Source organism: Siphateles boraxobius, unplaced genomic scaffold, assembly GCF_051911475.1.
Source record: "Siphateles boraxobius isolate OS27281-9 unplaced genomic scaffold, OSU_SipBor_1 12, whole genome shotgun sequence".
NCBI lineage: Eukaryota > Metazoa > Chordata > Actinopteri > Cypriniformes > Leuciscidae > Siphateles > Siphateles boraxobius.
In genome coordinates this window covers 8,265,493-8,279,576 of record NW_027508722.1, presented here as the reverse complement: position 1 = coordinate 8,279,576, position 14,084 = coordinate 8,265,493, and positions in this window count along the sequence as shown.

Below are 14,084 nucleotides of genomic sequence, written 5' to 3'. Positions count from 1 at the left end.
AGACCTGCTGGTTAGGTTACGACTAAATGGGAGCAGTAGATATGGCTTGCCAGCATCTGCATTTCCAACACTCATAACACAGTTCAGTGGTTCTGGCGAGTTCCAAAGGGTCCCCATTTGTCAGTCAACATAAGGTTGTATTTACTGACAGATGGGGGACTTCTTGGTTACTGATTTAAGCCTCGTTCTCTGATGGAGGGAACAGAGATATTATGTCCCCCCTGCCACAACCCTGAACCACCAGGGCCCTCGTGCTCTAGCCTCGGCTCCTCAGCATAAAACCTGAATGAGTGGATGCGTGCCGCTATCTTATAAACTTCTATGTATGGGAGAGTGGCGCAGCATGCAAGTTCCAAGGCCAGTTTTTCTAAAACTCAGAGGTGATTGGGTATCCCAAGTGAGACCCCATTTGTCAGTCCATCAGGGCTTCATTTCCAACCAAAATGCAACCTCTGCAACCAAAATCATCTTCTGACTGACGTTACTACTTTCTACTCAAGGACCTTGACAGAAATGAAGTGGAGTAAAAAGTACGATATTTGTCTTTCAAATGTAGTAAAGTTAAAATAAAAAGTTTCATGAAAAAATAATACTCAAGTACAGATACTCAAAAAGTGTTCTTAAGTACAATACTCAAGTAAATGTACTTTGTTTCTGTCCACCTCTGACAGCATGCAAATTTTTTTATTTGTTTTTTGTTTTTTTAAAAATGTTTTGAATTTATGTTAGCAAATGAGAATCGATACAATTATTGACTATATTTTGAGACACATGTCTTGTTAATGTTTTTCAGTTTTGTTCAAGGTAATTGAAGCAACAGTTTTTCAATAACAGAAGAATAAGTAAAAGTTCGGTATTTGGGGTAAAAGGTGCCCCTGCTGTTGGGGCTAAAGGCACAATAATTAACATGATAATAAATTGCTGGCTGTCTTTTCCATGCCATGGTTAGATTCAGATGGTAAATATCATAAACTAACTTGAGTGTCCACCTCAAGATAATCACCATATTTATAAAAAACCCATCATATTTAAAAATAATATGTAATCTTATTATAATATAATATTAATCATTTCATATCAATCATATCATATTATAATATTAATCATATCATATAATAAAATGTATTTTATATAATAATATTTAATACCATTGAAAAGCTATATTACATTATTATGGGATCTCTGTCAATGCTTTTAGAATGAGTTAGCTGGTGTGACACTAATTCCTTGATTTTAAATGAAATGAAGACTGTTGAAATGATTTTTGATCCTAGATCTGTGGGGGACCATAGCCCTGTAATAATACGTGGTAATATTATTGAACAGGTTTCTACATATAAATCCATAGGAGTTTATAAGGACAATTAACTATGCTGGTCTTCTCACATCAACACTCTTTGTTCTAGATTGCAGCAGAGGCTATATTTCCTGCGAAGGTTAAAAGTGTTTGGAGTGAACCAGAGGATCTTTCTTCTGTTTTATCAGTCTCCATAATCCAACAGAATCCATAATTTTGACATTTAGACTATATCATCAGTTCAGTACATCAGACCCAAGTCTGCTTTTTTACAGTTGTAATCACAGTCCAGATTGGTTTCGCTGATTAGAAGCGATTCCTCTTTAGAAGTAAATGAATTAGACACACTCACATACTACACAAAAGTAAATCCACCAAACAGCAGTATGAAGGTCCACAGAGCTTTCAGATACAGTTTGACCAGAAGACGAATGTCAGAACATTTGCTTCACAATCATCAAACTCAGGCCAATTCAAAAAACCACACTCATTTATTGTTTCAATCAGGATTTCATTTAACAAATCAAATGCATGTTGCCTGATTACATGGATAATTTAATGGGCTGTGAATTTTTTTTTCTCTTTCATTTATTCATGAAAATGAACTCAACAACACAAGCTTGTAGCTATAAAGAATTTCTGTAATGGCCTCTGAACATTTTAGTAGTGTATTAACAGCCATCAAAATTCTCTAAAATGTCAGTCTTCAGAACCAGTGTTAAAAAATTAAAGACGAAAGATGTTGCGCTCTCATCTAATGTGAAAAAGGAATGAGGCGGCGTTAACTTTTTCTATGAGATAATTAAGCGCAGCTCTCTCCACTTGGAAGTAAAATTCATTCATATTTTATTTACACTGAGAGAAATTCATTTGCAGGGGTGAAAGTTTATAGTCTGGGATTACGGACAGAAGAACTCTTGCTCTCTCTTATAAAAAAGAAAAACTCTCTCTTATAGAAAAATTAAATTTCTCACTTGCCAATTTGTCAGATGCCCTGCAGAGACCTGCACCGCACAACTGTGATGCGTGCCACATCTGATTAAACAATCAGACAATCCACACAGCTCCCAGAAATGCTATCACAAGCAATCATACATCTCTGTGTTGCTTTTACAGTGGAGTTAAAAACATACTTCACATTTTCAAATTTTTGATCAACAAAACATATTTTAATAACCCTGTTACTGCAGACAGTAAAGCTCCTCATATTCTTTCTTTTTTTTCTTTTTCTTTCACGAGTTCTTACTTCCATATAATTAAATAGAGTAAAGGTTTTGCGTATTTGGGGTGCTGTCCGAGGAGAGGATCCGATCTCAGAATTTAGCCCGAGCCCAGAGTACTCCCCCCATCCCAGGTTGGGATAAGAATAGTTAGAAGTGAGAAGATGGGGTGGTAGAGGGAAGGTGGAAAACTGTCATAGTAAGTCTGCTCTGAATACAGTATACCTCTTATCTCAGTAATTGAGTTGATTTACTGAATGTGCTCCTCCCGTGTTAATTAAGGTAAATTATCTGAACGCGCTCCTCCTGAACTTTGTTAATAAAACATAATTTCACGTGTTCACACTTACTTAAAAAATAAAATGAAGTGAAGGTTATTTGACTTGGCGTGCTCTCCGAGGCGAGGGCTCATAGCTTGGAATTTGGCCTCTCGAAGCATCCGATGGGAGTTCTAAACTCACGGCATCGAACGGGTAAGCCTCACCAGCAGTCAAACAGAGAAAGCAGTCGATCGACCTGGAGGGCTCTTACAGCGTCTGACGGGAGGTCAATACTCACGTCATTGGATGGGTAACCCCACCTTAGTTTGGGGCCTTGCAGGCTTTGCTGATTTGGGGACAGAGGTGGAAATAGGAGAGAGGATAGTTGGTTGTAGGTAAACCCAAAGCTTGTACTGCTAGGCTTTGTTTAACCTACGCGAGAACAGCACGTCTGCGTTAATCAGTGCATATCGGACGCTCTAAGACTCATATTGAAGCTCTGAGACTGGCAAGAGCAGCTTTCAAATCCTCAGTTCTCATCCTGCTGGATCTGTCTGCTGCCTTTGACACAGTTAACAACCAGATCCTCCTGTATTTTGAAGGGCATCTCGGGAACTGCACTCCAATGATTCAAGTATTACCTCTCAGGTAGGTCCTTGTGTCGTGGACCTACATGTCCACGTGTCGTGGATGGGTGAGGTGTCTAAGACCCAACATCTAGCTACTGGGGTGCCTCAGGGCTCAGTGCTTGGACCACTTCTTTTCTCCATCTACATGACATCACTAGGATCTGTGATTCAGAAACATGGCTTTTCCTTTCACTGCTATACTGATGACACACATCTCTCATTCCAGCCTACTGATCCGACAGTAGCTGCTCGCATCTCAGCCTGCCTGACAGACATTTCTGGCTGAATGAAGGACCACCTTCAACTAAACCTTACGAAGACAGAGCTGCTTGTGGTCCCGGCCAACCCAACACTTCAGCACAACTTCACCATTCAGCTAGGCTCGTCATCCCTAACTCCACCAAGGTCAGCCAGAAACCTTGGAGTTGTAATTGATGATCAATTGAACTTCACAGAGCACATTGCTAGAACTGCCCGGTCCTGCAGATTTGCCTTGTACAACATTAGATCAGGCCCTTCCTATCAGAGCATGCTACACAACTCCTTGTCCAAGCGCTTGTTCTATCCAGACTGGACTATTGTAATGCTCTCCTGGCTGGTCTTTCAGCCTGCACTGTTAAACCTCTGCAACTGATCCAAAATGCTGCAACTAGAGTGGTCTTTAACGAGCTGAAGAGGGCACACGTCACTCCTCTCCTCACAAAATTGCACTGGTTGCCAGTTGCTAGCTAGAGCCAGGCTTGCTAAAGGCCCACTGCTCTAGCCCTGGCCTCGAGAAGTGCCAACGAAAGCCACAACAGAACTGCAACACACGGCGGTGTTTCAAGAACGAACCTGCGGCTTTGAATGTATCCTCAATGATTCAATGACCCATTCGCAAATACTACCATTTGCTTGCTTACTGAATTAATTAATTTTGACTCGATGGTTCACTCATTAATACAGTAGCTTAACACCATGTACAGACGATTTTAGTTTCATATTTAAAACTATCTTTCCATTGTTGTTGTTTTTTTGTTTTCATATTTCTCTATTAAACATTATTTAAAACAAACATGTTATTAAAGCATTTATTAATGAGTAACTATATAGTAATAGTAATAGTAATATATTACTATATGTCTATATAATAATATGTATAAATGTACATTTAAATAGTTTATTAATCATTTACTTACACATTCTAAATGATCTTTTGAACCACTGACAACTCCTAAATAACTGGTTTGTAAATAATGTAATAATTTATAAATGATAAATTGATCATTAATAAAGTATGAAAATACAGTTATTAAACATTATAAATTATAAATCAAGAATAAAGCATTTATAGCAGTATTTATAAACTGCTTATTAATGTCTATTAATGTTTGGACAATGCGTTATACATGATGAATTAACTATTTACTAATGCTGAACTAATGATTCATAGCATGCTGTTATTGTAAAGTGTAACTGTTGTCTCTCATTAAGCCTTGTTCATATTAATAATTTTGGTATTTTAACAAACATTACACACATCAGCTCTACTGGTCCTCATCACTGACACATTTCTGTGTAACTGTCTAGTCTATCAGCAATGTTTGTTTTGATCAATCTGTTGACAATTTGACAATAAATACACTGAAAATCACAATCAGAGACAAGTGTGTGTGTGTGTGTGTGTGTTTGTGTGTGTGTGTGTGTGTGTGTGTCATCTCTAATGTTGCTCAGCATTGACAATTTATGCAGGGCAATTCTCTAGATCAAAGGGAAGATAAAAATCAATTACAGTGTGATGGAAGTTTGATGATAATGGGGGACGAATGGGCCCTCATCTTGTTCCTCTTTCTCTCTGCTACACTGCTGTGCCACGGGATTGATTCATTACTGAAAAGACGCAGACATCACATTATTTGGTAAAAAATAGACCGCGGTGCTGTGAGCCGACACACTCTGTCAACTGTCATGTGTGTGGTCACAACGTTCAGATTATATCTGCATTTCCCAGGCATCTAGATGAACGATAAAAAGTCAGCAGTTTTTGTAAATTGACAGGCTTATCTGCATCAAACAGGAAACACAAGACCCCAAAGTCCTTTTTTTAATATCTAAATATACATATGAAACATTCGAATAACATGCTTATACGTTTTGAGCACTGTTCATCTTGTGTGAGCTGATTATTAGCAAGATCTAACATGCAATAAATGTCTTCAATGGAAAAATGTTCAATACTCTGTTGCAGAGACCCCAGATAAAAAAATAATAATATAATGCAATATTTTCACCTTTATTCTCAAACTGATTACATGCATACGTACGTGACAGGTATCATGGAACAGAAGAGTGGAAACACAAGGTAATGTCTGAACAGAGTTTATTGAATAACACACATGAAGTTAGCAGGTGAATCTCTGGATTGTATATCGTGATGGTGATACATGGCACTTGAATGATAAGTATTTTCTTGTTGCAGGTAGTAAAGAGAAATGGTTGGTGGGCTGAAGACTGGCAGACGATGACACACAGAAGACTGAAGAAGACGAAGGACAGGTCAGTTCGATGCACAGGTAAGTAGTCAGGTACAGGTTCAGTGTAGAATGACAAGACCAGATGCTGATGAGTGTGTAAACCAGGCTTAAATGGAGTGGAGCTGATGAAGGTGAATGATAGCAGTTGTGGATAGCAGGTGTGGATGATTGAGGATGGATTGCAGGATTATGGGAAGTATAGTGTCCTGAGGTTACGGGTCTGGTGACTGAGATTGTGACAACAGGTTGAGTGTCTCTAATATTTGTTCTGGCTCTTGGTTCATTAGAATCTGTTAAAATGGGAAGATATGCGCTATGCGCTGCGTCTTGACATTGAGCACACCTGTGCGGTGCAATCACTGAGGTGTATTAGGATCTAGTGGCTTTATAAAAGCATGTCTAAGTGTGGTGGTGTCATTCTCTTTCTTTGTGTGTTCATGTTCTGTGGGCACAAAAGGTCTATTGGCTTCTATTTTCTGACGCTTTTCCCTGGTGAGTCACCTGAACTATTGCTCTTTCTTACGAGAATCACAGTCTAATAATGTACTTGTTATTACGGGTGGGTGTTAGAGGTGGCGAGCACAGTTAGCATTAAGTCTACTGTAGAGTAAGTATTTCATCTGAGAGGTAAGAATTTATGTTTTTTTCCGTAATCTTGATGGAATTTATGAACTTTAATCGTGCTCTCACCACAGTAGGTTTTTAGGTGTAGCCTGAGAGAGCTGCTGTTTCACAGTCTTGTTCTTACACCTGGATGTTTCAGACGGCTGTATACGGGCTATTTTTAACCGCTGAGTGTTTTAGGACAATTCTGTCCTTTGGATTCGTTTGCTATATCTGTGATGAGATGTCTTTGACATTTTTGTCCCTGTGTGTTTATAAATTAAACCAATAGGTCTGCATTCCAGTTCACTGAGGTAAAGCGGTTGGAAAGATTTTAAATAATATTAATTGCTGACTTTAATTTATTTTGAAGTTTTTTTTTAATATGGTTTCTTTTTGGTACGTTAAGTCTCTTTGCCGGTTGTGGCGAGCAGGACAAGCGACACCTGCGCTGTGATTACTGATGAGTGACACCTGCGCGACACACCGGTCTCGTATCTTTCATAGAGGAGCGGAAGCATAAAAGGAGGAGCGATGACAGTGAGAGCGAAAGAGGCCAGGCCTGGATTTTATGTTGTGTTTTGTTATATGTGACAGCAGTCGTCCGTGAGGGACTGCTGTCTTTAGTTTCATTTTGCTTTGGTTTATTTTATTAAAGTTGTTGAATGTTTGCCGGTTCCCGCCTCATCCTTCCCACAACATCTAACTGCGTTACACCGGTGTATATACAATACATCCACAGGTGTGTGTGTGTGTGTAATATATATATATATATATATATATATATATATATATATATATATATATACACACGTTAATGTTTGACAAGCGGTGATACTGAAGCTTAACGGAAAGGGGAGTTTTTTTAATTTTTTTATTTTGTATTGTTTTTCTCTATTTGGTTGTCACTTGCTTTAAGAATGGCCATGCACTGATTTGATGTGTGATTTGTACTTCATGTTGGGGTGGTGATGGCGCAGTGGATAAGAAACATGCCTTTGATGTGAGAGACCCGGGTTCGAATCCACTGTGAGACACCAATGAGTCCCTGAGCAAGACACTTAACCCCTAGTTGCTCCTGAGGCGTACGACCTCTGAAATATAGCAATTGTAAGTCGCTTTGGATAAAAGCGTCAGCTAAATGAATAAATGTACATTTAAATGTTGGATAAATTAGTGTCGTATTGACTGTGGATATTTAATCGGTAAACTGTCAAGTGGTAATTTATTTTAGCTTTTAGTGGAATAAGATTTAAAAAAAATGTTTTTAATAAATGTATATTGTTTGGAAGTCACATCTCTACCTTTTAATTCAATTCGAACCAGTGTGTTTCTTCATATTATTGTAACCACATTTGGTTTAATCTTTTTTTTAATTTTTATTTTTTTTTAGGTATTTTTACTTTTTTTCATGGTGAAATAATCTAGGTGGCGTAGTCAGATTTCCTTAATACTTATAGCCAAAGGTTACACATACATGCATAGTTTTTACATGCATTCATTCCTCAAAAACATTACTATAATGGATGGCAGTCCCATTTCGGAAAAGCTTAATTATGAACCACAGTAGTTCAGAGGACATTGTTAAAATAATTTGAAGCACAGTCAATCCTGTCGAATACATGAGGGTTAAAACACCTGCTGCAGTATTATTCAAAATGCCGTCTATGCCTGTTCCTCAGCCTCTGAAGCACATTGATCATCACATTTTCAGTTGGCCCAGAGCAGCTTCTTGTCTCTACAGGTTCACTTCCTGAAGCTGTTGAGTATTGAAAACGTGTGTCTATAAATACAGGCCACAGGAAGCTGGCAACACTCACATCTTCACATTTGCGACCTCCCTCTTCCTCTCGCCTGCCGCCCAGTTGGAACCGTCAATGCAACGTGACTCTTTCAAATGGCAGAAGCACATTTATAATTTGTCAGAGCACTTAACGTACACAATGCTGCTGTGAAAGAGTCACGCGGGGTTGTGATTATGACAATTAGTTCCGTTGAGTTCAGTCAGTGGAGTCTGTTTTAAAAACGAAAGATCTCTAATGCGAGATGAGATGAGAAGTTGGTCTCCATGGTCTCTCTCATCGCTTGTTACATTTTCGCTTAACCCCGAGACGTAAAAAGTGGATATTGTAACACAAACCCATAAGACTTTTGTTCATCTTTGAAACACAAATGAAGATATGTTTAATTAAACCTCAGAGATGTCTGTCCCTCCATTGAAAGTCTATTTAACCAATATGGAAGCAAAACTGTACTCATTAGTTCTTATACTTGAGCTTCTGTTGACCATATTTAAGTGTTTTACTTCAATATTTTTATATGAATAAAAGCCTAAATTAAAACAGTTCACCACATAAACCAATCGTGTCTCTTCGGAATACTTGGATTAAACCACATTTTATGATCTTTTTATGAACGTTATGAATCATCACAGTTGTGGGTGAATAAACTTTCAATGGAAGTACAGAAATCAAATTTCATTAAAAATTTCTTCATTTGTGTTTCGAAGATGAACAAATGACTTGTGGATGTGGAACAACTTGAAGGCGAGTAACTGACATAATTTTAATTTCTGAGTGAAATATCCCTTTAATATTTCAGGGCCTCTTATTTTTCCTGACATTAGTTGAACATATACTCTGAATCAATATTCAGGAGAGATGCGGCTCCATCAAAGGCACCAAATCCTCTTGTCACCTGTTTCTACGGCAGACAGAGAGAGGTGTGCAATGGATAACCCAACATCACATGATTCCTAAACAACTTCCCAGGATCCAGTCAGTTAGTAGTTTGAAAACATGATAAGAGGGCGTTTAGTGATATATGTGCTCAAATCTGTCAGGCTGAGAAGAGTTTTTGAAGTCAAGCAGAAGTGTTTTGTCCAATCTTATCGATCTGAAATGCTCCTGTAAAATTCCAAGCAGCTCTACTGTTCATTACGCATTTTGATGGCTTGAGTGCTTTATCACAGAACCGGCAGCATAGATTCTCTTGCCTCTGTTCCAGATTAACAGCTTCCAACGAAATCTTCACATTCTTTATAATGCAGTCCAGCCTCAGGTTCAGTGGTAGCGGTAATGCAACCGTCTCCATTGACTTTGCATTGAGAGAAGCTGCCTCCTTGTCATTTCTGACATATAACAAAAAACAAAACAATGTCTAATAGCTGCTATATGACAAGGTGTACAGAAAACAAGCAAATCCCCCCCCCCCCCCCCCCCCAGAAATACGTTTTTATAAGCTGTCGACCCCAAAAAACAAGCGTTTATGGGCACACAAAAAAGACTGAAACGATTGGGTAAATTGTGGGACTCTGACACTCAGTATGCACTAAAAATAGTGACAATAGTCAACATTTTGTCACTAGTAAGTCAAATATCCAAACGTCAGTTTTATAAGTTATATTTCTGTAAGCTAAGCTAACCCTGTCGCCGATTCTGTTCTCCTCCAGTTGGAGTTCACAGGGTAACAGGGCTGCCAACTCTCACGCATTCAGCGTGAGACTCACGCAATTGACCCAATTCTCACGCTCTCACGCCACACCCCCGATTTCTCACGCTGAAGTGTCAACCTGGTTGGTCAAATGCCTAAAAGATTAGTTTATCTATATGATCTACCTGTTGAGCCTATCGTGATCGATTAGTTATACCTCAAATTAGTTAAAATATCCCGTAATCCAGAGCGAGCGTGCATGCGAGCCAGATGCTCCAAACCGTGCACGCACACGGCAGAGAGGTAAGCGAGCGAGAGACCTCGACTGAAATGACGAGGAGGCAGCTTCTCGCAATGCAAAGTCAACAAAGTCAGAAATTATGAGGAGGCAGCGGTGGGCCTGGTTTTCAGATTATGATGTGTGTCGCTCTGTCTCTATGGTCCTTACCATAACCACGAGTTTCAACACACTAGTAACACAACTAATTCCTTTTTTTTCCTATATATGCTTTGGGCAGGAATTATTTAAAAGGGATATTGTGACATACGTTTCCCTGGAAGAAAAGCAAAACTACAATCCAGCCGTTTCAGGGAGAAACAGTGCTTACTGATAGAGAATAAATCAATAGAATAACTCCACCACTCTTTGTGCTTTGCAGACCTTTTTCATGCTCAATCAGCAACATTACACACTGAAGAAAGTTGAAAATGTAAAAAAAAAAAAATTAATAATAGGACCCCTTTAATAAAACTGCACCCATCAGACTAATGATTACACTGAAGAAATTCAGTCAAGGCTATAAGCTCGGCCATATCAGAATGTGTCCGGTTGGTTTCCTGCTGCTGAATCTGAGCTATTCCAGCATGTCAGCGGCCTGTGTGATGAGCTGCAGCTCAGGGTGAGTGAAATTGCTTGAAAGGCTCTGTTAATGTTGCAGCTCTTCTGGAGGGCCGTATCTCTGTCTTGCAGAGAGAAGATGTAATCACATGGGCCACGCTTCCACCACTGTCTGTCGTGTGTTGGCTTATTTTAAGATATTGGTTTGCCTGTGCAAATGACAAGGGTTTATACCCATGCAGCGGTTGCTTAGCAACCGTCAGAAAGGTAATTTTCAGCTAGCAAGGTTTTTTTTCTCTCTTTAATTTAATACATCCATGTGCTGTTTCTTTTGGAGTCATTTTGGATTACCAGCAAAGCCTGTGATCTAGGAATAGAAAATAACTCAGAATAATGATCTGATTATTAAAACCAAATGAGTTATTAGGATTATAATGACTAGATTGTATTATGGTATGTGGCCAGTGTCCACTTGACAGTAATGATGGGAACTGAATCCCTGCTTTCTTCGTCCCTGTCTTTCTGAAAAACTGCTAAAAGAATGCTTAATGTGCCTGCCTACATGCCATAACATCTAAAAGAGAAGGCCTTAGAGAGTATTATCTTTGAAAATAAGTTGAACTAGGCCTTTGAATTTGGTTAAGTGCTGAATATCACACATTTGTGATTTCTTATTGATGAGTTAAGTTAAATTCCCCTTTTTCTATCCCCATAAAGCACAATAACAGCCGTTCAGAAGTGTGCCTGATCTTGAACACCATTAAATACACATACATTCACTGTACACATTTTTTTTTTTTTTTACATTCATCGTACATGAGACAGGGAGGTTAGAGCATAATGAGAATTAGCATTTGAAATGGCGGCTTTATGTTTGCAGGCTAAAATACAAGCAAAGTGCAGAATCAAGTGGTACTCCCTGATAAGTGTCTCATCCCGAGATTAAAAGAGTACAATTTCCTCATGAATATATTAACATTTTATGAGCGAAATCAGGCTACAGCAATCTCCTCTGCATAAATAATGTGCAAGCTTAATAATACTGCCTAGCAGGAGGCCTCTCTTGACATGTCAAATTGAATGTGTGTGTGTGTGTGTTTCATAGACAAAATGAATCTTTCTTGTTTATCCTTTCTTGACGTCACTCTCACACTGAAATTATGTCCTGTAACAGTGAGCTGCCAGCCATAAAACCACTGATGGTTTTTAATGTATCACATTTAGTGTTCATAATACTAGAAGCTATTCATTGAGAAACACTATCATTTTATGCCTGACAAGAATAAATAAACATGATGAAGTATGTCATATAACAGTCTGCAATGTGAAGAGTTCGTGACCAAATTCTTTAATCAACTTCAATGTGTAATGCAGGAAATGCACAAATATATAATGCATAAATAATACCACACATGCTCCAACGAGCATACTGTGGAGCTACCTAATGTAAAAATAAACTCTACCATTAGACATTAAAAGTGCTGCATGTAAGTTTTTTTTTTTTTTTTTACTGTACGACAGCATAAAAATACCATAATATGTTTGCAGATATTTAGGAAACATGCTGAGTTCACATACTCGTTTCTCTGAAAAACAATGCTACAGCCAGTTATTTTACTCTGAAATGTGTGTTCCATGTGGGAATGTCTGTTTTTGTTTTGGTCTGTGCGATATCGCACGTCGCCAATTTACCAAATAGTATTTCTCCACCTCAGGTTGCCAGTTGGCGGAAAACACAGCATATTGCCGCCATGGAAGCCAGCGAACTGGGTCAGAGATCGCAGATTCTACCCGACCTAAAAAGCCTCCGTCTGCACCCATCTAAAAGTCTCTATGAACGGGAGCATATTAAAACGCGATATCAACTTATAAATCAGGAAGTCTCCTCGCATTCCATTGTCAATTGCGCTCGTTCCTGTTGCGTGTCGTCAGTCTGGCAACCCGCGTGAGCATCTAGTTTGATCAGGATGGGGCGGGGGAAACATGATGTTTTTTTGCAAAATGGTCCACACATACAAATTAGTTGATAACATAACTGCAATAAAGTAGCCTATTTACAATCACTTGTTTACAAAATGCAATGGGAAGTCAAGCTATCTTTACTTAAAATGTTCTTATACTGAACATGTTAATTTCCTGTCATATCTTGGAATATCTGAAAGCAGAGAATATTTTTAAACATTAAATATTTTTCTAATATCTATCATTTTTAGCAAGAACACATTTTAATCAAGGGGAAAAAAATGTTTAGTCGATAATTCAATCTCCTTCTAACTTGTGCTCAGCCTTAAAGTAAACATCTTGTAATTGTTTAACTATAGCATTTGGTACAATAAAGATTTAATCACAAGTCGTCACGAGCTGGTCGTCGTTTGACTCTGCAGTGAGTCCCACTTGACAACAGACCTGAATTTTATCGTTATGAAATAGCACTAAAGAAGTCTCAATAAGAACACATTGCGATATTCAGCATCAGTTCACGTGTGCCAGATGTTGGTGAGTAGTTATGAATATGCTGTTCTAATGTTTGATAAAAAGTATTTTCTGTTTGTTGTTATTTATCAGATTTGCTCCCTCATGTTCAGTCATTGCATTATATCTGTCATCTCCACTGAGGCTTTGTGTTTCATTGTTTTCTAAATCAACACACCTTGCTAATAGGGTGATTAAACACTGTCTGTCATGTGACATGCTATAGACCAGGGGTTGGCAACAGGTGGCCCGCGGGCCAAAACTGGCCCGCCAGCAATATATTCTGGCCCGCCGGATTATTTTGGAAGTCATTTTTTAAATTTTTTTTTTTAATCAGCCTATTTTTATTTGTATTACCTGATAAAAAATATTTTCACTAAATGCTGCACAAAACTCTTCCACTACGTGAGAAAAGCCGTAGCCGCGCGGCGATTTCACAGCCGCATACTGTGTGAAACGCCCATAAGGAATCATGCGGCGCGGGCACTTCATTCTGATCACCTGTACACCTAGCTCTGAGGAGCTGTTTGGTACTGAAACCATTGTCAGTCAACAACATTCTTTTTTTGCAAGGATGTTTGAAATAGTTTGGCAGAAAATAGCCTACTTCATTTGTCAGTAGGGCAATATGGTTCTCGTTTATGTTGCTTAGAAATTTGAATGATAGGCTTTGTCCTATTTAATTTATGTTATTTATTTTTCACAATTTTTTTCTGAGACATTTTTTTCTCTGCTGACAGTACAATGTTAAAATAATATTTTATATTGACACGAACACAATTTTTGTATAGCATTTATAACTGTTGTAGGCATTAATCTC